At 32.3% G+C, this 25,532-nt stretch overlaps 1 long non-coding RNA gene across 1 annotated transcript; it reads left to right on the top strand.

The window, feature by feature from the left end:
• Positions 1 to 572: 572 nt before the first annotated feature.
• LOC308640125 lies at positions 573 to 25,532 on the top strand. The gene is made up of 3 exons (XR_014020181.1): positions 573 to 708; positions 21,983 to 22,109; positions 25,441 to 25,532. It is a non-coding gene; the product is annotated as an uncharacterized lncRNA (long non-coding RNA).

Below are 25,532 nucleotides of genomic sequence, written 5' to 3'. Positions count from 1 at the left end.
TAATAAAAAAAAACCACTATTGTTTTTAAATTGATTAAATCCTTGACCCTGAAAGTTTCATTGATTACCCCCCCACCTCTCTCTCTCTCTCTCTCTCTCTTTCATATTGCAGATTGAACCCAGTAATGCTTTTCTGCTAAGAAACATCCTCACCCCTTTATAAAATATTTTATATAGAAAAGGAGTTTTGTGGAGTTTCTTATAGCCTCACTAAGTTGCTGAGGATGGCTGACTTTGAACTAGTGATCTTTCACCCACAGCCTCAGAAGACTCCAGAATTACAGGCATGCACCACTGCACACAGCTTTTGATACTCTCTTTAAAATAATCAGTCACAACTCTAATAATTGAAATTGCATTTACATCACTCTTTTCTAATGCAGTAATATATTACCATCTAAAATATTTTTTGAAACAAATTTATTAGATGACTACTATTTTATTCCCAGAGTTTATTCTGTTACCTCTTTAGGATTGATAAATGGTCTTCTTTCTCTTCTTCCTTCTTCTTAGATACATGTGGTCTCTTGTTATCAAATGGGTCTATGATAAGTGTGTTGAAAATTATAATTCTAAACCTATCATGAATCCCAACATTTCCAAGAGTATTGAGAGCAGAAAAAGAACAATATTCATAACTAATGAATCACTTTCAGTGGAAGGATAGTACCAGTGTCCAAGGTGGAATGCAATCAAGATGCTTCAGTGGTAAGGTGGTGTCAAGGGTAAATTCAGTGTGCATGAGTTGTGTGTACAAGGTAATGATGGCACCTAAAAGATGAAGAAAGTAGTAATTGAGGTGATTCAGAACTCTATAATTGTGGGGAATAATAATAAAAATTCAATAAAAATAGATATTGTTATATCCCTTTGGGTATGCCTCTTTCCTCTGCTGTTCATCTGAATTTGATTCTCTCAAATAAGCTTAGGTGGGTAAAGTGCTTTCTGAATTTTTGTTTTCAGGATTTTGTCAGCTAAGTCTTGTAATGCCCAGTCCTGAACTCACTTTTGTTGCTTTTTTACAACTTATTCTCATCTGCAGAGGCACAAACCCACTTCACTCACTTTGTTCAATGAACTGACTTTTTTCTATCTTTGCAAACAATGTTTGGAATAGTCAGTCTATAGGAGGGTCTTCCATATTGTATAATAAGGTTCTCAGACCCTGTGGAAATTGAGGGTAGTTCCCTGCTGTTTTCCTATCATCTTCCCTGTGAGAAGGCTTATCTATCTTTTGTATTCCACCAACTCAGAAGAGAAGTATTTGTGGTCACAAGCTAAAGAACACTAGAAGCTATAAGATTTGAGAAAATGCAAGTAATAATTTTCTCTTAGAGTTCTATAGGAAGTATGGCTATTTCATCAATTTGATAAAAATTTATATACTCACAGTCATTCACACTGTGAAAGTCTTGTATTTAAATAATGCATAATTGTAAGAAATAATTTTTGGTTATTTCATTCCAATAAGTGACTTAATTTTTTTAGTCATATTAAAAATCAAAAATTACTGAAAATTAAATCTATGTATTCAAATTTCCACAATAATAATGTGATCAGAATTAAGTAGGAATTAAGAGAACATTGAAGAAAGTTGCTATAAAACATGATTGAAACTTCCCTGCCTTTTCTGAGTGTAAGAAACAGGTTGATAAAGCAACGCTAAATTTCTGAATAGTATGTAAGTTTATTTGTGATTCATTTTTCAATACTAGTTTGCAGTGCTGAGGATATAGCTCAGTTGGTAGAGTGCTTGCCTTGCATGCATGAGGCCCTGGGTTCAATCCCCTAGCACACACAAGAGAGAGAGACAGAGAGAGAGAGAGAGAGAGAGAGAGAGAGAGAGAGAGAGAGAGAAATACCTGTTTCTTTGTGATGTAACTTATTGGTGTTCTTTGCTAAACCATTCTCTTCATGTTAGATACTCACATGTTCTCTTTGCTTTTAGTTACTTCTGATAACTTCTGCCTTGACTATTATTTTCTTATAAACCTAATAAGGACTCATTTTATTATTTGGAACTAAAAAAACTGATTTTCACAAAAGGAGGCTTTCTACTGTTATATATATACTCTGATCATTCTAGTTTTATATTTTGGAGATTGGCTGTTTTATTTCCAGCTTTTTAACCTACTCAATTTAAATTTGGTCAATTTGTTGGCTAGTTTCCTATCATTTGTTTCATCAAGTGAATGTAGTTTGATCAATTTCAATTTTATGGTCCCATTCTCTACTTTTCTACCTCATTGATATTGGTTTCTTCAAAGTTTCCCATCAAAGTCTCTGATTGGTGGTGGGGATAACTAGAAACTAAACTCAGGGCTACTGGAGTACTGAGCCGCATACCCAGACCTTTTTTGTATTTGATTCAGTGGCAGGGCCTCACAGATTTGCTTAGTGCCTTGTTGCTGAGGATAGCTTTGAAGTTGAAATCCTCCATCCTCAGTCTCCAGAGTTACTGGGATTCTAGGCTTAAACCACCTTACCCTGCTAGATCTTGCACGTCTTAATTTGATGTCATTTTAAACTTGCAAATACAACTATGTTGCTCTTACAGAAATATATTTCCATTCATTATGCAACTATTATTGTGTTAGCAAATTTTTTTGGGGGGGTAATGTTTCTCTATAATTTTTCTGTTGTACTTACTAAATTAAATATATATCATGTTAATGTCATGTTATTGACAGTGTTTTACAACATTTAATATTTTTGTAGCTATGTAGTAACTAAAAATGAATAAGCTCATATTTCTTCAATCTTATATGACCCCAATGTAGCTAGTTTCAGACACACTTTTTACTTTTTGTACTCAAATTTGTCATTTTATGATGAGTAGGCCAATGACAAAATTTAGTTTCATTCAAAAAATAAATATTTAATTGTATTTATTCAGGTTATCATCACATCTGATAAGCCTATAAAGAAAATAGTAGTGTGACTACTTCATAGGTGATTGTGAGTTGTTTTAGTAATTAATATGTTACCACAGTGTGTCCATTAAAAACAGCTCATAATTTACTCAGCGTACATTCATTAAAATATAATATTTTGAGAGACCTTTAGCATGATAGCATGAAGGTATTCATGAAAGGTTAGCCCAGGAGAACTAGTGAACAGGAAAAAAATTTCAACTATTTATAATTGCTGGTCCAGAAAAGTAGCTCCAGAAAATAGACACGTAAAGGTACAAACAAAAGTATAAAAGGCAATAGAAATACACATTTTCTACTTTCTTAATGGATATTGAAAGCAACATATAAAACTGCATATTTAGAATATGTGTCCCTAGTTCCTCAAAAAGTGGAGAATGGGATAGACAGCAGAATACATCAGTCACTAGAAAGGCAATTTGTAAATCATTGGAAATGTAACTGATGTGACACAGCAACCTGTATACGGGGTAAAGGTGGGAGTTCATAACCCACTTGAATCATTCTGTGAAATATGGTATATTAAGAACTATGTAATGTTTTCAACAACCAACAATAAAATAATAAAAAAAAAGAAAAAAAAAAACTCTAACCTGAAAAATAAAAACAAAATAAAAAAAACCTCTCACTATGTGGTAAGCATTCTTAGTATTCTTCTTTATATTGTTTGACACATATTTTGAGGTTTCTAAAGAAAAACATGTAAAAAATAGAGAGTGTCTTTAGACTGAAGTGTTTAACATTTTTTTTTATTACCCACACACATACATTTGGCTGGGTACAAAAATCCTTGTTTAATTCTACTAATTTGCACATTTTTTTTTTCAGAGTGCAACCAAAAGTTTCAGGATGTGTATCTTCTAGTCTGGCATGTACTTAGTGCCACATTAGTTATTCACCAATGGAAACCAGTCCTCAAAAGGCACTGATTAATTAATTAATTAATTTTTAATTTTACTGTGGAATTGACTTAAGTAAATGTATGGCTCTTTATTTTATTCTTTTTTATTTTTGTTCTTATTTGTACTGGGGATCAAATCTAGCAGTGCTCTATAATTGAGCAAAATCGTCTCTTCCTTAGTTGCCCAATTAGTTTTGTACTTTCATTAGTATCAGGAATTAAACGTAGAGGAACTTAACCACTGAGTTACTTGAAAAACTCTTTTTATTTTTTTTTGGTTAAATTTCTGAGGTTGCCTTTAACCTTGAAAATTACCTGCTTTTTTTCTTCTGAGCTACTGGTGTTGCAGAAGTTCACCATCATAACAAGGAATCCTGTACTTATTTGGTTGGACTCACCATCACAACTTACTAAAATTATAGATGTACACCATCATGCCTGGTGCTTGCTGAGCAAGTTTGAGGTACTGGGTTCAATTCTAAGCATCACATATACTTAAATTCGTAAAAATTAAAAGTCCATCCACAACAAGATACATACTTCACATTTGTTTTTTATTTTATTACTAAATTAATATTTGTTAATAAAACTGGTTATTAAACTCATACTAGTATAATTAGGCTTTATGAAACTGGATAATGAACTAAAAGTAATGTATATGTCCTGGTCTCAGGAGATTACAGTTCATCAGTTATTTACAATATATATCATGTTCCTTTGATTTGCAACTTTTAGTTATCTCCTTCAAATAGAAATTAAAGTAGAGGCTAATAAACTTGTAGGCCATATTTGTTTCACCTAAGTGCTAATTTTGTAATTCAAAGAACTATTAGATAATTAATTCATTTTTAGTAAATTTCAGATATTAGACATTTTAAGGGTTTTGGGGATTGATCCCATTGACACTTTACCAATGAGTCACAGCCTGAGAATTTTCATTTTTAAGACATGCTCTCTCTATGTTGCATAGGACCTCACTAAGTTGTTGAAGTTGGACTCCAAGTTGCAATCCTCCTGACTCAAACTTCATCATTTCTGTGATTACAGTAGTGTTCCACTGCCCCCTACAGTTATTAGATTTTAAGAGAGGACAATTGGAAATAGAATGACCTTGCTTAGTTGGCTTTGTATTTGTAATCATCTGGCCTCGGCCTCCAAAATTGCCAGTTTTACCAATGTATGATAAATTGTGTAATTTTCATCTTTGTGAGTTACTCATATAACTTATGTGTAAATAACATGTCAGGAAACTTTATGCTCAGGATCTTATTTGTCAGCTTTCATTTTGTCTTTTAGTAAATGCCTTGTGACTCCTTTTTCATAAATCTGAGTGTCCCTATGTATAGTTTCTTCTGTCTGAAAACATGGCTATGAGTTATAGATGAGTTTTCTTTGTTTTAATGCAGACTTATTCCTTGCTATGTTAGAGTAAGACCCATGACATATGCAAGAGCATAGGTAAGAGAAATTGCCGACACTGAACTAGAGCAAAAGCAGGAGAGAGGAGCCTGAGGAGCTCAGAGAACTGAGGATTGTGTGAGACTGAGCACACTAATCAGCAGGGAGATCAAGTATATAATCTATATAAAATAAATAGGCAATACAAGAAAGCATATATGTGAAGTATTAGAAGATTCTATTTAATTATGTGAAATTTTTATTCACTCATAAAACAGCAACAATCTATAAAGTATTAGCAGAATGTTAATTAGAACATAACAAATGTTCTCTTTTGCAATAAGAAATATGTATAATACAGTTGAAAATTGGCATTAGATATCTTTTCAAAAAGAGATAAATAGGCAGATATAGCAAGACATGCCTGTAATCCCAGAACTGAGGGCTGAGGCAGGAGGATTATAAATTAGAGGCTAGCCTAATACACTTAGAAAAACTCTCTGCCAAAAAAATCAAAGGGACTAGGGATGTAGTTCAGTGGTAAATGACTCCAGGGTGCCATCTGTGTCCAAAAATACAAAACAGAGAGAAAGAGAGTGAGGGGCTAAGAGAGAGGCAAAGAGAGACAGACAGACAGACAGAGACAAACAGAAAGAAAGAGAGGGAGGGAGGGAGGGAGAGAGAGAGAGAGAGAGAGAGAACACACCAAGATTAAAAATACACATTTTTACGTGGGTTGTGGTAAAACAGTCAAACACCTGCCATGCTTGTGCTAGATCTTGGATTTGATCTCCATTGGTGCATGCACACACACTCTCACAAAAAATGAATATTAATTCATATAAGAATATTAAAAACTTGACAACTTTACAATAGTGGTTGATGTATAGACATAGTTTTTTATATACTTATTACAAATTATAAAGTAACAATGAAAAATTTAAAAAGTCACAGTATATTCACATAAATGTAAGTGGATCCCATAATGAAAACTCAGTGCTTTTTTTTAACAGTAATAAGTTACATTTTTATTTCCCTATTTTACAGGCTTTAATTTTGGCTGCTTTATGAATTCCATAAATTATTTATCTTTTTATTCCTAGAAAGCACATGTGAACTTAAAATTAACTATAAATATTTTCAGGGTGTAATTCTTTATCATTTAGTATATTCACATGTTTACCATCCCTAGCATTTAGTTTCAGAAACTATTTTAGATGAAAAGAAATTAGTGCCCACTAGCAGTTTTTCCTTTTTTTTTTTTTTTTTTCACATAGCTCTAGGCAGTGACTTATATGTGTTTTGGATTCATGAATTTACTTGTGCAAAAAATTAAATATAATATTAATTGTAAATCGCATTACAGTTTCTCTGCTTACTTTCAAATAGCTAAAGGTTTCCATGTACACATTCATTGTAACATTTAGTGCTCTCATGAATCCTACTTGCTCAATATGGCTGGGATAATAACTCAGAGGTAGAGTGCTTTCCTAGGCTGTGTGAGGCCCAGAGTTCAATTTCTAGCAACACCAATATAATATTACTGAGTAACAGTCTACTGTGAGGATTTACATGTTTCCATTTATCTATTTACCTTGCATTGATTTCACATATTGGTTCTTATGAATACTTCAGTAATAAATATTCCTATATGAATGACAGTCTCAATACATTTCCAGTTACTTTTGCTATATTTCAGAAATAAATGCTTCTTCATCTAGTAATTCTTTATTTTACCAAGAAACCATCAATGTAATTTTACTTTTGTATCAGAGAGGCATGGAATTTTCAATATTCTGCATATTTACATTTTTTTCTTTAGCATATTGTTTTATTTTAGGGTATTTTTGCAAATATTTATAATTTTTATTTACATAATATAAAACAGTTGCTTTGGATAGGCAAAAGGAACAAAAGAATAATGTCAAAAATAAACACATAGTTGTTCATTCAAAGGTATAACAAAGACATATTAGAACTGTGGTAGCAGTTCTATGTAATCTGTACTATATACTATGTACTATGAAGTCATCTAGATTTTAGGAATTATCATTGACTTAACAGCTTAAAAAATGTGGGGTCTCTGGGATGTATAACATTTTTTTCAATGGTTTAGTCCCTTATTGTTGGGTAATTATGAAGGGTGCATTTTGGCACTGGAGTATGAGAGCCTAAAAAAGTAATTATTTGGGCTCTGGGCTCAATCAGCCTCTCAATAAGGAGGAAAGTCTACCCTCTAGCCAAGGCTAAAAACTTGGAAAAGATAGGTCTTTGAAAACAAAAAGGAAAACTTGATTATTATGTCTTCACTTTCATTGTGAGGTTATTTTTTGTACAGCAGTTTTTTCAAGTCCAATTTCTTATTTCTTATTTTTACTTTGGAAGCATAAGGAAGACTCCACAGCTGAATCTGATTTATAAATATGTAATTGTTTTCTTCTTAATTTTTTATAGTTTTAGTTCTTATATTCTAGTGTAAAACACATTTTATGTTAAATATTGTACATAATCTCATGTAAAGTCCAACAACATTACTTGAAACAGAAACATGCATTTATATCAATCTACATTAAAGAAGAGACTACTTATTCTCCATTTAATTTTTCTGACACAATTGTCAAAATTAAATTGACCAGAGGTATGGAGTTTACTTATAGACTTCTAGTTTTCTTCCATTGTTGTGTTGTTCAATCTTATTTGTATATATACTACCTGAATATTCAAATAATTATAATGATTAAGGTAATAGGATATGTCAATGTCAGTAAGATATAATATGTAATGACAGAACCTTTTTACTTAATTTTATGAGACATTAAGAAGAACAACTAGTGAAAAATTTGAAGCACAATATTTTTAGAAAAAAAAAACACTTTTTTTTTTTTTTTTTACCTTGGATTGAACCAGAGGCACTTCACCACTAATCCACATCCCCATATCTTTTCATATTTATTTAGAGACAGAACCCCTCAAGGTTGCTTAGAGCCTCACTAAGTTGCTGATGCTAACTTTGAATTTATTATTTTTCTACCTCTACCTCTTGAGACCCTGGGATTTTAGATATGTGCCACCATGTTTTGTTAGTTTTTGTATTTTATAAAGATGAAATATTGTTAACTTGCATTATTGAAAATCATTCTCACTTATTAACAGAAGTGTTAATAATCAGAAAACTTTAGGATAAATGTGGCCTCTTTAGGTAATAGCTGGAACTGAATTTTTATCTGTATACCAGGGATTACTCTTGTGACAAAGGGGGGTTTACGTACCTCAGGTTTCTTTTAGAATTGATTTTTATTTAAATTGTTATTTGTTTTCTACTCATTCATATTTATTTTTTACTCTAACTCATATATGGATTTATCTTATGATATTTAAAATAATTCTTGCAATTAAATTTAAAATAGTGTTCTATCAATGCATATATATCATAATCATCAAATGCATTTCCCAATTATGTCTATTTGAAATCCTTTTGTTTTGACACAAGTTCCATGTAGCTTTATGTTGTCATATATAAAGGCACAGATAATAATCTTATCAGGGAATTCTAGTGTATTCTGTGGTATCTTGTTTAAAAGTGCTGTGTTCTTCTACACTCTTTCATGGGTTTTTAAATTTTCATTTTTAGAACTTTTGGGACACAGATGATGTATTCTTTTTCTAAAATTTCCATAGAATATGTTAATGCCATGCCTGTGGAATGCATTGTAGCATTTTCATATTTCTCACATGGTAAGAAATTAAGAATATATTGTTGATTACTGATTTTTTTTTTTTAAATTGAGACATCAGCCATTACTCAAAATTATTCCAAGTTCTTTTTAGAAGGCTCAGAAGAACACTCTTGAGTATATTATCCCCACTGGTGATGTACACAATATGGATACAGATCCTGCTCTTTTTGGTATGTCTCTGTCCAAAACCTCAGAGAGTAAGCAAATTTGCATGTAGTATGTGGTTTAGTGGAAATCTTTGGGATTTGGAGTCATGCATAGTTGATTCTGGATTCTACCTGGTCCGCTTAATAGCTGTGGATGTACAAACACATTTTTTCCTTCAAATCATTATATAAGCTTCATGTATAAATTAGGGTTGAATGATATAGAGGGCTTGATATCAGCAATTCTTCCTTATTTTCTGCCTTTATAAACTACGTATTGTGTTTTTCATCTTCACCTCTTAAAATGCAGAATCTATTCCTAAGTTTATATAATATTTATTTCTTTTTTTTCTTTCTTTTTTTTTATTGGAGTGGGGGTGGAGTACTGGGAATTGATGTCAGTGGCACTTGGCTATTGAGCCACATCCCCAGCCCTATTTTGTATTTTATTATAGACAGGTTCTCACTGAGTTTCTTAGTTTCTCAACATTGCTGAGGCTCAGTTTAAAGAATGTTTTTAAGAATTCTCCTGCCACAGTCTCCTGAGACACTTGTATTATGTTCAGGCACCCACCACTGTTATTTGCATTTTTTTATTTATTGTGTCTCATAGGAACCAGTAAAGATGAAAGTGAATACTATAGTACCTACACTCAGAAGATCTTGATTTATTTTGATTTTACTTTTCAAATCTTGTTGTGTCCAAAATAACAAGCCAACATTAGTGGAGGAATTATCAAAGCAGAAAATCAAGGTGCTGCTTGTGAGGATGATAGGTAACCCTCTGAAGTTCACCAGCCATCAGCTAACTTTTTCTACCAGAAAAACCCAGATAAGCCCAGCTTAATAAAGCAGCCCAATCAAAATCTAATAAGCTTTAGAGTGAATCCTTCACCATTTATAATTGGAAACCAAGATTCTGTCACATACTTGGAGAAAATTCTGTGGAAAACAGCAGTTGCCTTATTGGCACTGTTTTCCTTTTTCCCTAAGTTAAGTCTGGACCATTATTGAGGTGCTATTAGCTTATGCAGACATGTATACATCAGATTGATGCAAAAACTGTCACAATACCTCATACAAACTGAGGAAACAATATCACAGCCTAGGTAGGCATTAGGTCAAAGGCTAAGTTACAAAATAAGATGTTTGTCTTTAATATATTTAAGTTTTAGAGTCAACGCTGTGAAAAGATATACCAAAATGAGATATCCAACTCTTGGAACTCTCTGTTATGCTATCTGACATCTGAAATGGGAATGAGTCTGTGTCCAGCATCAAATAGAAAAAAAAAATCATTATCTTTTATACCTTGTCTTTTGGTCTTACTTCTCTTTCTGAGGGCAGTGTCACTACTGCTGTTTGGTTTTCTGGAAAGTCATTTATTAGAAAGTGTATTCTCATATCTCTTGTATGGAATGCAGGGGCCCAGGCACTTTGACTCCCTGAGGACAGCGAAGCCATATTCTCAAAATGGAATGAGATCATTATGAATTAAGTTGTGATAGAGCATTAAAATTGAGGGAGTTGTGAGGATGGAGTTCTAAATACATATATATTCTTTATTAGTAATTTTATATTTGTCTCATAATAAGAATACTCTAGATATATTCAGTTTTGTGATTAAAATAAATTTCAACTATGTCTTTTTTTATTTTATACACTAAAATAGTTAAATCTACACCTGTGCCTAACATATTATTTGTAATTGGAGATTAGGGGAGTGCTTCCCAGTTGAGAGCTCTAACTGTCTTTTTAGAAATTAGATCAAGAGACTTTAATAAAAAAAAATATTGCCCATTATATAGTTTTCAGTAATTAATAATATGTATGCATTTAATTCATACATTGATATTATCCTATATAAAAGGCTTAATGTAAATATCCTATTGCCAGGCTAGACTCCATAACTTTTGGATAAACTTGCCTTTTAAAAAACCTGTTGTCTGTACTCAATTATAATCACCTTTAAAATATGAAGTAAATGCACACAAGAACATGCCCATCTTGACTCATTCTTTTTTTTTTTTTCCTTTTTTCTTAATTGGTTGTTCACAACATTACAAAGCTTCTTGACTCATTCTTGCCTCTTTCATTCCTGGAGTTGATGACATCTACTGTTATTAGATAGTAGGCTCAGTGGATTCAGACTAGGAGAGAAGCAGTTTCCAATCATGTGCTCTTGGATGATAATTGTTTAATCCAACATATGATAAGTAAAAAAGCTATGACTTACACTATCTGATCGAGTTTTAATTTCTGGAGCTTGTCATTCCTTCAGATTCATTTTTAGGCTTTCTTCACAGTGCGCAGGAGACTGAGGTTCTGCTTCCACCTAGATAATAAAAAAAATCTACTGGGAAAATGCAAGTCACCCTGAAAGCCGGGCAATATTACTGTGCAAGGTATTGAGACTGTATCTGTACACTGGAAAGGGAGAAGCACTCTGAAATATTGTGTGGAGATTATCTGGAGAGTAGTTGGATGCCCTGCACCTGAAATAAATCTCCTGAGACACCCTTTACTTAAGTCTTTTTTTTTTTTTCCTTTGACTATTGGCAATACTGCTACATGATAATGGGCATGCAGTCATTTCTTTTACTTACTCATTTTAACTCCTTGAATTTATATCCAGAATTAATTTAACCATGTTATATGTTATTTCTGTTTTAAATAGTTCAAGGAGTTTACATTGTTTTCACAAATGACTTTTTTAAACTTACATTTCACCAACAGAGTACAAGGGTTTTCTTTTTTTTCCATATCAATAGTTTCTCGACTCTTTGTTTGGTATTAGATTATTGACAAAACTATTCTCTTTTTTGGGGGGTAGGCACTTAGGATTTAACTCAGAGACACATCCCCTGCCCTATTTTGTATTTTATTTAGAGACAGCATCTAACTGAGTTGCTTTAGTGCCTCACTTTTTCTGAGTCTGGGCATTGAACTCGAGGCCCTCCTACCTCAACTTTCCAAGCTGCCGGGATTACAGGCATGTGCAACTGTGACTGGTGATGAAAGCTACTCTAACACCTGTGTTCAGTATACAATTGTCCACTATTTGACTTGCTTATCAAATATGTCAGAATTGTGGAGTCCAGTTTGTCAAGTATCCACAGAGAGAGTGTGTGGAAACCTTTTCTGGGAATTAACAAACATATGTGCTTTATAACCCCTTATCTGAACTACTGCTTGGGATTTTAGAAGCCCATTTAGATGCTTGGAAACCAATAGTAAACAAATATTTTGTGATCTAGGGGAGATTTGCATATGATCAGTAAGCTTTATTCCCAGAACTTGAGCATAGGGAATGGCTTTTTATTTGTTGTCCTCCGCCTAAGCCTCCTACTTTTCTTTCTCTAGAGTGTTTTCTTATATGTGATGTAACTAGTTTCTTCCATTGAATGGAAGATGTTGAGATATTACATCAGTCAATAAAGAAAAATTTTCCTGCTGGGAAAAAATTGGCTGTCATTGAATTTTTAGAGGGGCAAGCTGAAGACTGGAACTCTTTGTGTGCTGGACACCCATAAATCCATAAACCAAGTTATTTGTGATTTAACTTCTCTGTCCCAATCCCATGGTCTTAAGCCCATGGATGCCCTTGCAAGAAAATTGATAACCATCATTTTTTTTTGTATTCTTATTAGTATTAATATGAGGATCCTTCTTCAGCACAAGCAAAATTAAGATCTATTTCTCTATTTTGGAGTCTCTGTGTTTGATATTTTTTTTATTTTTATTTACTATTTTGGTGCCCAGTTTTAAAATCATGGATTCTTGGGCTGGGGATGTGGCTCAAGAGGCAGTGCGCTGGTCTGGTATGCGTGCGGCCCGGGTTCGATCCTCAGCACCACATATAAACAAAGATGTTGTGTCCGCCAAAAACTAAAAAATAAATGTTAAAATTCTCTCTCTCTCTCTCTCTCTCTCTCTCTCTCTCTCTCTGTGTGTGTGTGTGTGTGTGTGTGTGTGTGTATAGTCTCTCTTTATTCTTTTGAAAACTATCACTACTAGGAGAAGGGAAACATTTGTAACCACAGAAAAAATATCGATAGCCATTAAAAGATGGAATGATTTTCTTCCAGAGTTTCTGAAGGAGTGTGTCTTTGCTAATATTTATTATTAATCCTCTGTCTTGATAATAAAAACATCCATACTACAAAAGAATGAGTTTTTATTATTTTAAGCTGTTATATTTGTGATTATTTCCCTTAGTTGCAATAGGAATCTATGGATTTTTTTGCAAGTTTAATTGACAATGTAACCAAACTGAATCCTCCTAAAGTGGTTGGTATCAAATATAAATACTGGTTGTCCAGGTTGTTTATATATATATATATATATATATATATATATATATATATATATATATATATACTTGCAAGTGTAATTGAAAGCTTCCTAGCATATTTTCAGAAACAGAATGAGCTTGGTAAGGCAAATTCTTCAGTATTTTATTTATTTATTTATTTCCAAGCTGCCAGGGTTACAGGCATACGCAACTGTGACTGGTGATGAAAGCTACTCTAACATCTGTGTTCAGTATACAATTGTCCACTATTTGACTTGTTTATCAAATATGTCAGGGAAGATTGTGGAGTCCAGTTTGTCAAGTATCCACAGAGAGAGTGTGTGGAAAACTTTTCTGGGAATTAACAAATATATGTGCTTTATAACCCCTTATCTGAACTACTGCTTGGGATTTTAGAAGCCCATTTAGATGCTTGCAAATCAATAGTAAACAAATATTTTGTTATCTAGGGGAGATTTGCCTATGATCAGTAAGCTTCATTCCCAGAACTTGAGCATATGGAATGGCTTTTTATTTGGGGTCCTCTGCCTAAGTCTCCTACTTTTCTTTCTCTAGAGTGTTTTCTTATATGTGAGGTAACTGGTTTCTTCTATTGAATGGAAGATGTTGAGATATTACATCAGTCAATAAAGAAAAATTTTCCTGCTGGGAAAAATTGGCTGTCATGGAATTTTTAGAGGGGCAAGCTGAAAACTGGAGCTCTTTGTGTGCTGAACACCCATAAATGCATAAACCAAGTTATTTGTGATTTAACTTCTATGTCCCAATCCCAGGGTCTTAAGCCCATGGAAGCCCTTCGAAGAACATAGATAACTATTATTTTTTTTCTGTATTCTTAGTAGTATTAATGTGAGGATCCTTCTTCAGCACAAGCAAAATTAAGATCTAAAGCACAGAAAACAGTTTAGAGGTAGGGTGTTATATATATGGTCCCAATCTTCCTCTTCTTGGGGTTTCACTAGCTGGTGATAATTCTGTTCCAATTATGTAGCACATTGCCTAAGGCTGGACTGAGATCCCAGCCTACCCTAGCTTTTTAAGATCACCAAAGGGTAGACATTTTCCAAGTTGTACAATTTAGCATTTTTTTTTTAAAGAGAGTGGGGGAGAGAGAGAGAGAAAGAGAGATTTTTAATATTTATTTTTTAGTTCTCGGCGGACACAACATCTTTGTTGGTATGTGGTGCTGAGGATCGAACCCGGGCCGCACGCATGCCAGGCGAGCGCGCTACCGCTTAAGCCACATCCCCAGCCCCAAGTTGTACAATTTATATAAATCTTTCAACTCATTTTTTTTACTTTGCCTAAGAGGAACTTGAAATATATTATTTCCATTTAATGTATTCATTAATGGAAAGTGAGTCAGGAGCTACTACTTATTTGTATTCCCAACATTGCCCTCACTTAATGTATGCCTTTTATCATCCGGCTATTATTGTAATCATGTGTTTTGCAGATGGTACACAAACTACACCAGTGAATTCTGCCCCCAAGTCGATCTTTCTCCAGGTTGGCCATGTCAACCATTCACATATGATGTTGTTCTTGAGGTGTTTAGATTTATGTTGACCTTTCAATTACTATTAAGTATACATAAAATTTTACATACATATACATTCACCTATGGATTTTGTTTTTTTATTATTGTAAAATAAGTTGTTCTTTAAATTCAGAATTTTCAGGTTGCTGGTTTCAAATATAACATATAACATTCCAGATGAATTTTAGAATTTTTTCTCTGGTCACTTCTCTCATTAAAAGTAAAATATGCTAATATTTTAATGAAGTGATATTGTAGATTTAGGGGAAATTTTACATCTTGGTAATGATGAGTTTTATCATGTACACAATGATGTGTATAATAAAGTCTTTTATGTTCTTTTGTATATTTTTATTTTCTCAAACTCTACATATTTTTATACATGCATGAATGCAAAATAACACATGTATGTGACATCTACATAAAATTATGTGATGACTCACATATTTGTCAAACTGGATGTATTATGATGAAAATGGGTTTTTAAAATCATTTTCTCACTGTATTCCCTTTGCCTTTCTAACACTATTCTTTTTATATCTTTCTCAATGTACATTGCCTTTTCTCCATGTCCTGGATTTCAGCTGTTTGTACCAATACGGCCATATCCTTATATGTTATCATGGTTCAGATATGCAGTGATTTTAGTAAGCATATGCTTCTGCTGGGGAATAGACATATATTTTCAATACCCCTTTCCTAAAAGAAATAACAATTTTTACTCTCTCTTTAGTTCCTTAGAATTTACTTGCTCCATGTTTTTACTTATACTATTTAATTTTTGTGCCACAGATATGATTTTAATTGCCATTTTCAAATTTCTAAAGCTATTGAGCTATTTTTTTTATTTATTGAACAGTATGTTTCCTTTTAAAAGGTGGCTATTGATCTCTTCCCTTCCTTTTATTGGCACCGAGCATTGAATTCAGGGGCACTTAACCCCTGAACAACATCCTAGATTTTTAAAAATATTTTCTTTTGATACATGGTCTCACTTGATTGCTTAGGCCCTTACTAAACTTCTGAGACTGGATTTGGACTCACAATTCTCTTTCCTGAGTATCCTGAGCTGCTGGGAGTATAAAAATCTGCCACCAATCATAGCTCTTACTTTCTCTATTTTGGAGTCTCTGTGTTTGATATTCTTTCTATTTTTATTTACTATTTTGCTGCCCAGTTTTAAAATCAGGGATTCTTAACTACTGTACAACATCCCCTAATATTTTTATTTTATTTTTTAAGTTTTAGACAGGGTCTCTAATTTGCTATGGGCTTGGATGTGTTTCTAAGGCTTGGGATCCTCTTTCCCTAGCTTCTGTTACTCCTTTTTTTATATGTGAGGCATACATTTTGTCATATGTGAGGCAATTAGTTTTTTCCCCAATTTGTTACTTCAGTTTGTACCCTTTAATGGTATCATATTATAAATATGATTTGCATTTAAGTATTTTCCTGTTTTGTTATAAAGGTATCATTTAGGGGCTGGGGATGTGGCTCAAGCCATAGCGTGCTCACCTGGCATCCGTGGGGTGCTTGGTTTGATCCTCAGCACCACATAAAAAAATAAAATAAAGATGTTTTTTCCTCCAAAAACTGAAAAATAAATATTAAAAAATTCTCTCTCTCTCTCTCTCTCTCTCTCTCTCTCTCTCTCAAAAAATAAATAAAGGTATCATTTAACTTTGAAAATAAACAACCATATTTCTGTCTCTTAATGTTATTATTATTTAATATTCTTCATGATTAAAAAAGGTGTGTCATACTACTCAGACACATTCACAGCCATTTCTAAAGTTTATTTTGAGTAAGCATCTCACTAAGATGCTTAAGCTGATCTTAATTTTGCAGTATTTCTTTTTCTTCCAAGTAGCTGGTATTACAATCACCAACCATTATGTACACTGTATAAATTTCTTTCTTGTAAAAACTATGGCATATCTTATATTTTTCTTTTATATTAAGGTATATTTTACCAGTGAATGATTTATTAACTAATACCAGGAAATGATACAATGGCATTTTTATTATGCAGATACTGCATTGTTTAAGCAGATTTTTTTGGAAAGTTTATCTTTTTTTTCTCCTTTATGGTAGTTCTGTTTCTGTTATATCATTGTCTAAATGGCCAGAGTCTTCTGAAGTATTCTGTCTTTAGTTCCACAGGGCTAATAACTCACCTCATCATGATATCTATATTGATTGCTATAATGTTAAATCCAATAGTCATATGTAGCACAATGTTTTCACTAATGATGGACTTTATGTACTCTAATGGCTAAATTATAACCTAGGTGTGTAGTGGTATATACCATGTAGAATTAAGTAAGTACCCTGCATCATTAGTAAAATAACAGAATCACCTTATGGTGCATTTTCTATAATGTATCCACATAATGAAATGAGGCATCATTATATTTACCATACATTTTACAAGTATATAATATATAAATATAAAAATTTTACTTATAAAATTTACCAGAGCTCTTTTAATTTTAGTTGTGTTCTCAATGCAACATTTGGAATTACTGATACTTTCTATGCTATATTCAGTGTTAATACGTTCAAGTATTACTCCTTTGTTAGTATTTTCCCTATACACTTTACCTATAAAAATTGCCTTTCTCAAAATATTGAGACTGATATTTAGTGAATGAATTCTTTTATTTTGAATTAATCATTTAATAGTGTAATTTCAGGTACCCTAATTTTTTTGTCTCCCTTATGCTCTTCCCCACCAACTTTTATGAAATTAATTTGATTATATTTAACAATGTAAATACTTGACCGGCATCACAGTCTACCGATCAATGAATTATTACAAGTGGAACATACTATGTGACTACTGTTTCTATTAAGAAATAGAACATTATTGATGCTACGTAGAACAGCTTCGTGTCCTCTTGTTTTCACTATACACTCCAGTCACCCTAGTGGTAACTTCAACTTTTTTGTTTCAACTAGTTATTTTAAAGTATTATTCTTTAAACAAACAAACAAACAAAAAACAATTGGGACCATTTATTTATTTTGTTAATTGTACAAGAATTGAGTAAAATATGTATCTCATTGTGTAGGAAACAAAATCTTACACCAATTATGCCTGAAGTTTTTTGGTAGAGCAAATAGGAGGGTGATCCAGGAGTCAAAAAAAGAGGGGTAGCTCAAAATATCAGGGATGGAGCATGAAGAGTTCAGTTATGAAAAGTTATCTGAGTATAAGGATTGTGGGATGGTTTGAAGAAGAAGAAGAAAAAAGATTAGGTATGAGTTACTGGAGACAATCTGAGGGAGCTCAGACGGAATAGGTTCAGAAGTAGAGGACCAGCAGATTTAAATTGGATGAGCAGTGCCTGGAGAGGGATAAATTCGAAGTCTTTAAAAGAAAATGAGAGTGACATTTCTGGTAAAGCTCTAAGAGCAGGAAGCCAGGTGTGTGGCATACTTGTTTGATTACAGCATTCTGGTTTTTAGGAATGTCCAAATATGAGGCCACTGGGGTAAGTATCCTGCTGCTACAATATTTCCTGTCTTCTTCCCAATGGGATCAACCTCTTTTCTCATCTAATACACAGTTAGCAGTTTCTTCATCCTCCTTAGATCCATTCTTTTAGTCCTTCACCTTTCTTCTACTTGTTCCAATTTGCTTTTTCTTTCATTGTGTCCACATTCAGATCCTTGATTCTCAAGGATGCCACATACCTTATGCTTTACTCTGACATTGTTGTGGGACTGGGCATGGGCTCATGGGAATCTTGGTAACCAGGGCTCTGACTTAGACAGTGAAAGATGGCTGCAGAAGCAGTGTATTTTCATGATGAAAACAGCAGTGGCAGTAACCTGTTGGAAAATTCACAATATTTTGGTGTCCAAGAGTAGAACTGATGACTCATTGAGGTATACCTATGTAGGCAGTACCAAATCAATTTTCCACAAGGCTTGTAATTTCAGTTATTTTTTTTGCCTTTCTATTTCATGTTCTCCTTCCAGATTGATATGCAATAGTGAATTTTCTTTTTGTAAACTTGTCTCTATAGTCATGATTTATACTCCTTTTTGTAAATTTATGTAATGGTTTAATATTTCCTCTTTAATTAAGTGAATTTAGAAATATTTTGACTGTAACATACTCTTTTGGTATGCCTTCTTTTCCTCACAAATATAAACCACTTTCATTCTGTCATATCAACTTTTTGCTACATATGTACTTTGCAAGTATTTTCTCTCACTTTATATTTTATCTTGGATACCTGAGTGTTCCTTATCTACAATATTAAAATTTGGCCTTCACATACATAAATCCATGAAAATAAACAGGAAAGGGTCTTAAAAATTGAGTGATATAGGTCACTGATATAGTTTCTCTTTTCCCAGTATTCAAATAAGTACCATGCACATTCATTTTAAGAGGATTACCAAGGACAGGCAGAAAGTATAAATAGAGTATTAGTTGGAATAGTTCAAAGCTCCATGTAATTGAGTGGGTTTACAGGGTTTCAAGAAAAAATAAGTAAATCTTCCACTCTGTACACAGCTATGTCCTCTGCTCTGCATCTGGAGACAGTGTATGATGTCACATTTTAATCTGTCATAGTCAGTTTTGTGCATAATTAACCTGTCTTGCTACTTTCTCCTGGATCATTGTCCCCTCTCTTCCTTCATCCACTGTGCATGAAATTTTATTTTTTGTGATTCTGTCAAATACTCTGTGCAAGAATAAAAATAAGCTCAATGGAGGATCTAACATCTATGTTGCTATAGTTCTGATTCTATGAGGCTTGAATGTTGTAACTTGTTATGACAGCACCATTCTCTCTCTCTCTCTCTCTCTCTCTCTCTCTCTCTCTCTCTCTGTGTGTGTGTGTGTGTGTGTGTGTGTGTGTGTGTGTGTTTGTGTAGTCTCTCTTTATTCTTTTGAAGGCTGTATCACTACTAGGAGAATGGAAACATTTGTAACCACAGAAAGAATACAATAGCCATTAAAAGCTGGAATGATTTTCTTCCAGAGTTTCTGAAGGAGTGTGTCTTTGCTAAAATTTGTTATTAATCCTCTGTCTTGATAATAAAAACATCCATAAGTATAAAAAATGAGTTTTTTATTATTTTAAGCTGTTATATTTGTGATTATTTCCTTTAGTAGCAATAGGAATCTAGGGACTTTTTTTGCAAGTTTAATTGACAATGTAACCAAACTGAATTCTCCAAAAGTGGTAGGTATCAAATATAAATACTGGTTGTCCAGGTTGTTTATATATATTTGCAAGTTTAATTGAAAGCTGCCTAGCATATTTTCAGAAACAGAATGAGCTTGGTAAGGCAAATTCTTCAGCATTTCATTTATTGATTTATTTATTTATCTATCTATTTATTTATTTAATATCTTACCTGCTGCTTACTGCAGATGTGACTCGATCTTTTATATAACTTCTCATTACTTATTCTTTATAAAATATTTTGTTCTAAAATACTTTTTAATATATTTTATTTTTTGCAGTGTTCAAAAGTGTAGGGCTGATTCTGACAAACTTCCTGAAAATATGTTTTTATTTTTAAAAATTGGAGGAATTCTTTATTGCATCTGTCATCTACTTAATTGAGAATAGAAAATTTACCGGTTCATGTTTCTTTCACTTCTTTCACTGAGTGGATGTATTCGTTTCCGTTGGTGGTCTTGTTTTTTTTTTTTTTTTCTTTTTCTTTTGTTTCTGAATTGTAGATTTTTGAGATTCAAACCAACATTTTTAATATGGTAAAAGTAAGGTATATACCGAGTAGCTTACTTGTGTCTCTTGCTATTTAATTTTGTTTCTTTCCCTAATGAGTTATAACAGAGCTAAGCAACATTGTAAGCCCATTTATCACAATAAAAATAAAATCAAAACTTCTTGAAATGCATTTCAGAGGTAGAGTGACCCTGGATTAAATCTCTAAATTAAAAAAAAAATAATAATAATAATGCTGTTTCAGAAGAAAGACATCACAGATCAGAATGTTAAAGTAACTTCATGTATGTGTTTGTTCACTAGTGATAATTGAGACCCTGGTAAAAGGAGTATTTCCAAGCTGTCAGAGAGGCATTTAGGGTGCAAGAACCTTTCAGAATTTTTTTTTTTTAATTCCTTAGTATTCTCTCACTTTCTACTTTGAAATGAGTCAAGTGAGGATACAGTTTCACAGTGAGAGTGGTTTTACAAATCTGGGAATATTAAACCTGATATGTCAGTTTCCTTATGAACTGAGAGATTAAGAGTCTATTCACTTAATTTGCTTATTTATTTATTTTTTGTTATAACTTTGTGCCATGTGATTCAAGGTGACCCAAGTACCTAAGTGTTTTGTAATAGTTTGATACTTAAAAACTTTATTCTTTTGTTTAAGAAGTGAGTTGTGATGTTGTGAAAGTAATTTTTTAAATACAGTATAGATTTATGGTATATTTAAACAATGAGCAGATAGACAACTTTAGAGATAAACATTCAAATAATTATGTGGACTGTTGAAAATTTTAGTGTGTTTTTAGTGATCTCTTATGTCTTCTACTCACTAAGGTGACCACCGTCATATGAGTATAGTTATTATTTACAATTTTGCTATGCATATCTCAAGTATCATTGATTTGTTTGGTTGTGCTTCTTTTGAATATTTAATAACTAATTGCAACTATTATTTATCCTTTGGAATTATGTTGGATTTTTTCCCACTTTTTTGCTTCAGTGTTTTGCTTCACATGTGCTGCTCCCTGGGTTTCATTATAACAAAATTATCTACCATTTTTACTGCTTAAAATGAATTATTGGGGCTGGGGATATAGCTCAGTTAGAGTGCTTACCTTTCATGCAAAAGGCCTTGGGCTCAATCCTGGGCACCACAAAAAAAGTATATTATTGAATGGTTGACATCACTACCATTTGTGAAAGCCACCTCTTTTAACTCTCATTAAAATTTGTATGAAATTAAATACTATGTCGTTAACCATATGGTTCGTGTGATATGCATTTCTTCATTTTTATTTCAGGAACCATTGACATTAAGGGATGTGGTCATTGAATTTTCGGAAGAGGAATGGAAATTCCTGGACCCTTCTCAGCAGACTTTATATGGAGATGTGATGTTAGAGATCTGTAAAAACCTACTCTTTATTGGTGAGCCTAAATTTCATTCAGAATTTTTTAATTCAAAATCAATATTTATTTTTGTAACTTTATAGAGTATCCTATGGTAGCTTTTATTCTGCATTAAAAAGTTTGTTTCTTGTTTTTAGTACAAAGATTGGGCATTTGTTTATATAGAAAAGAAAATGTTAAAGATTTTTTTTCTCTTTTTATGTTTAACTTATCTTTTCTAAGTAGTGCTCACAATGTAGAAAATGAAAATGGTTTTTCCTAATGAGGGTAACATTAAAAAGACTTCTTTAGTTTCCTCAAAAATAACAAAATGTGACATATTCCATAAAAAAAAATTGATGTTTCTCTGTAATCTTTGGTCACCATTTGATCTCCAATGAAATAACCTTGGGATTTGAATAGAAAAATGAAAATAGACATATCAAATTGGGTAGAAACCAATGAAGCAAAGAATACAGATAGGAGGTCCAAAATTAAAGAGGAATTCACATTTAAAAATGTTAATTGATAAGCTAAAATTGGACAGAAAATATTTTCTTCAAACAAGTTCTCCTTTATCTTACTTTTTCATCCCTAATGCCATTCCTTTTGGTCTTTATATTTGGCTATAGTAGATATCTCTCAGAAGAATTACCTGTTTTTTTTGGGGGGGGGTGTGAATTACTATTTTACTTAACATACTCTCCTGAATGTTGATCATTGTAGATATTATATAATTTATTATCTTTGAAAAGATTTCTGACTTTTTCATTCCAAATTGCCTTCATGTAGTCATTTGAAATGATACTTGATTGGCTTGCCACATTGGTCTCTTTTGAATGTTGTTTAATGAGAATAGCTCTGTAAATATATTTTGAATTGACCATCAAGTTGAGGGCTAATTGATATACTTTCAATTTTATTACTCATCGCTTTCTCATTTAACCTCATTCCCTTGAATATTGTGGCTTTTATTATTTTATATCAGGAAGCATTTTTATTTTTTATGTGTAGTTATTGATGCAACAAGAATATTCCAAAGAATTGTTCAAATAACTTATTTTGTTTATACAAAAATAATGTTTATTATTTGGTGTTACATATACTTCTTAGATTTGGGGGGATGCTACTGACACTTTTTTTTTTAGAACAGTTGCTTAACCACTGAGCTACATCAAAGATCTTTTTGGGGAAGGGTACTGGAGATTGATCTCAGGGGCACTTGTCCACTGAGCTACATCTCAAGCCCCATTTTTTATTTTACATAGATTTGGTTAGCACCTTGCTGTTGATGAAGCTTGCTTTGAACTCACAATCCTGGTGTTTCAGACTTCCAAGCTGCTTGAATTACAGGTGTATATTTACCCTGCCTAGCTGGCAGCTGTTTTTATATTTTATTTTGTGACAATGATTAGGTAAGTTGCTTAGGGCCTTGCTTACTTGCTGAATTTGGGTTTAAACTAATATTCATAAATTTTGAATATCACTTTCACTTTTGCTTTCCAACTTATTATTTTATGTTACAAAGCAACTTCAATATTTTAATATATTTAACATTTGTTTTGTATTTTTAACCTGATCTCTTTGTAACAATATTCCATACACTATAAAGAAGATTGCCTCTGTAAACCTAGTTAGTTTTTAATGTTTTCTGAAGTTTTTTCACTCTCTGGGTACTAATGCAATGATATTTTTTTTTTATTTGCATTAACTGGGGATTGATGTATCCTACTATTACTGTGTTGGTTTTTATGCTATTGAATTTTTTTCTGTGATTCCTTTCTAGATATTCTACTTTCTATCTCATTTATATAATTATTATCACCTTTGCAATTTGAATGTAATATTTGTTATATCTTTTGTTTTTAGTCATTTTGTAACCTTATATCTTAAGAGAACTTTCTGTAGATTTGCATCTGACATTATTAATATATTTTTATTTTATTTTAATATATTCTTATTAATCACATTTTCTGATTAGTTTTTTCAAATTAGTTCATTTCTACTTAAATTACTGATGAGAAAGAACTTCTGTAGATTTCAAATTTTGTTGATATTTTATAAATTTTTCTACTATGAAAAAAACTGCCTTAATTTGTATTTCATAGATTTTATGGTGATTATTTTATTTTATTCCCTTCAATATTTATTTTATCATTACTTTGGAATTATATAAAAGTACATAGGATCTCATGATGTGCTTAGTGCCTCACAATTGCTGAGTCTGTCTTTGAACTCATTATGCTCCCGCATCATTCTCCCCAGATACTGGGATTATAGTCATGTAACACATCTTTGAGCAGTACCTGTGTATTTTAATTGATTTTAGCCTTTGATATATTTTCTTCCTCAAATTTCTAATTTATGAGACTGTGTGTGTGTGTGTGTGTGTGTGTGTGTGTGGTGCTGGGGACTAAGCCCATCCTTTTGCATGTGAGGCAAGCATTCAAACATGTGAGCTGTGTCCCCAGCCTGAGACATTGTTTTTAAAAGAATATTTTTAGTATATAATTTTTACCTTTTCTGTTGCTATTTTTTTTTCTGATTTTTTTTCAATTTTCTACATTGTTATTTATTTTATTAAACATATTTCAGGTGGTTTTCTGGCATTACTTAGATAATTAACAACATCAATTTTTGAACTCTCACTTACTAGTATTACATTGTTTTTTTGCTTGAGTTGATTATACTCTTTATTGTGTGATCTATTATTTTCATTGGGATTTTTCTATTCAAAATTGGTTCAACTAGATCATTATAGTCATTTTGGAAAATATTTGGAATTACAAAGTAAACAAAAAAAGGTGATGTGCAATGATATATAAATTTAATTCCATGTAACTGGAATGCTGGGACAGTGGAATGCCAGTTTAAAATAAATTTCAGCATCTTTTTTATAAACTGTCTTTTAAAAAAGTATATAGATATATAAATATAGAAATAGATATATAGAAATGCCTGTGGATCTAGTTTGGTGATAGAATACCCCTGTGTTCTCTTATGAAATAATCCCCCCAAAGATAAAAATATAAATAAACAAATAAGAGATATTCATTTCCTGAAATATTTGAGTCACAGATGGAGTTTGAATATGTTGAAGTGAAGGGCTATGATTTCACATTGTTGTAGTAATATTAGTCAGTTTGCATTTTGTCCTCATCTGTGGTGCTATAATTTCTTAAGATAATTTTCAAAGTTCTCAAAGCTTTTGTCATCATATTGTAGTAAATTCTATGTATTTTTTTGAGTAATAATGGCCTTGAATCATACTGTTTTCTGGCTATTCCCCCCCCCACACTTTGATGAAGTTTTATATAATTGAAGAGTTATTCACCATATTAAGTGAAATAACTTCCTATTATTTTTTTAGGTATGACTTCTAATCAAAACCAAGAATTTTCAGGAGAGCAAGAAATAAAATATTTTTTGCAAAACTTGAAAAAGCAAAGGTATGGAAAGCAG

Source organism: Spermophilus citellus (assembly GCF_964194105.1).
Source record: "Spermophilus citellus genome assembly, contig: SCAFFOLD_574, whole genome shotgun sequence".
NCBI classification, from domain to species: Eukaryota; Metazoa; Chordata; class Mammalia; order Rodentia; family Sciuridae; genus Spermophilus; species Spermophilus citellus.
Note: the sequence above shows the minus strand (reverse complement) of the source record. Positions and strands in the feature narration are given on the sequence as shown.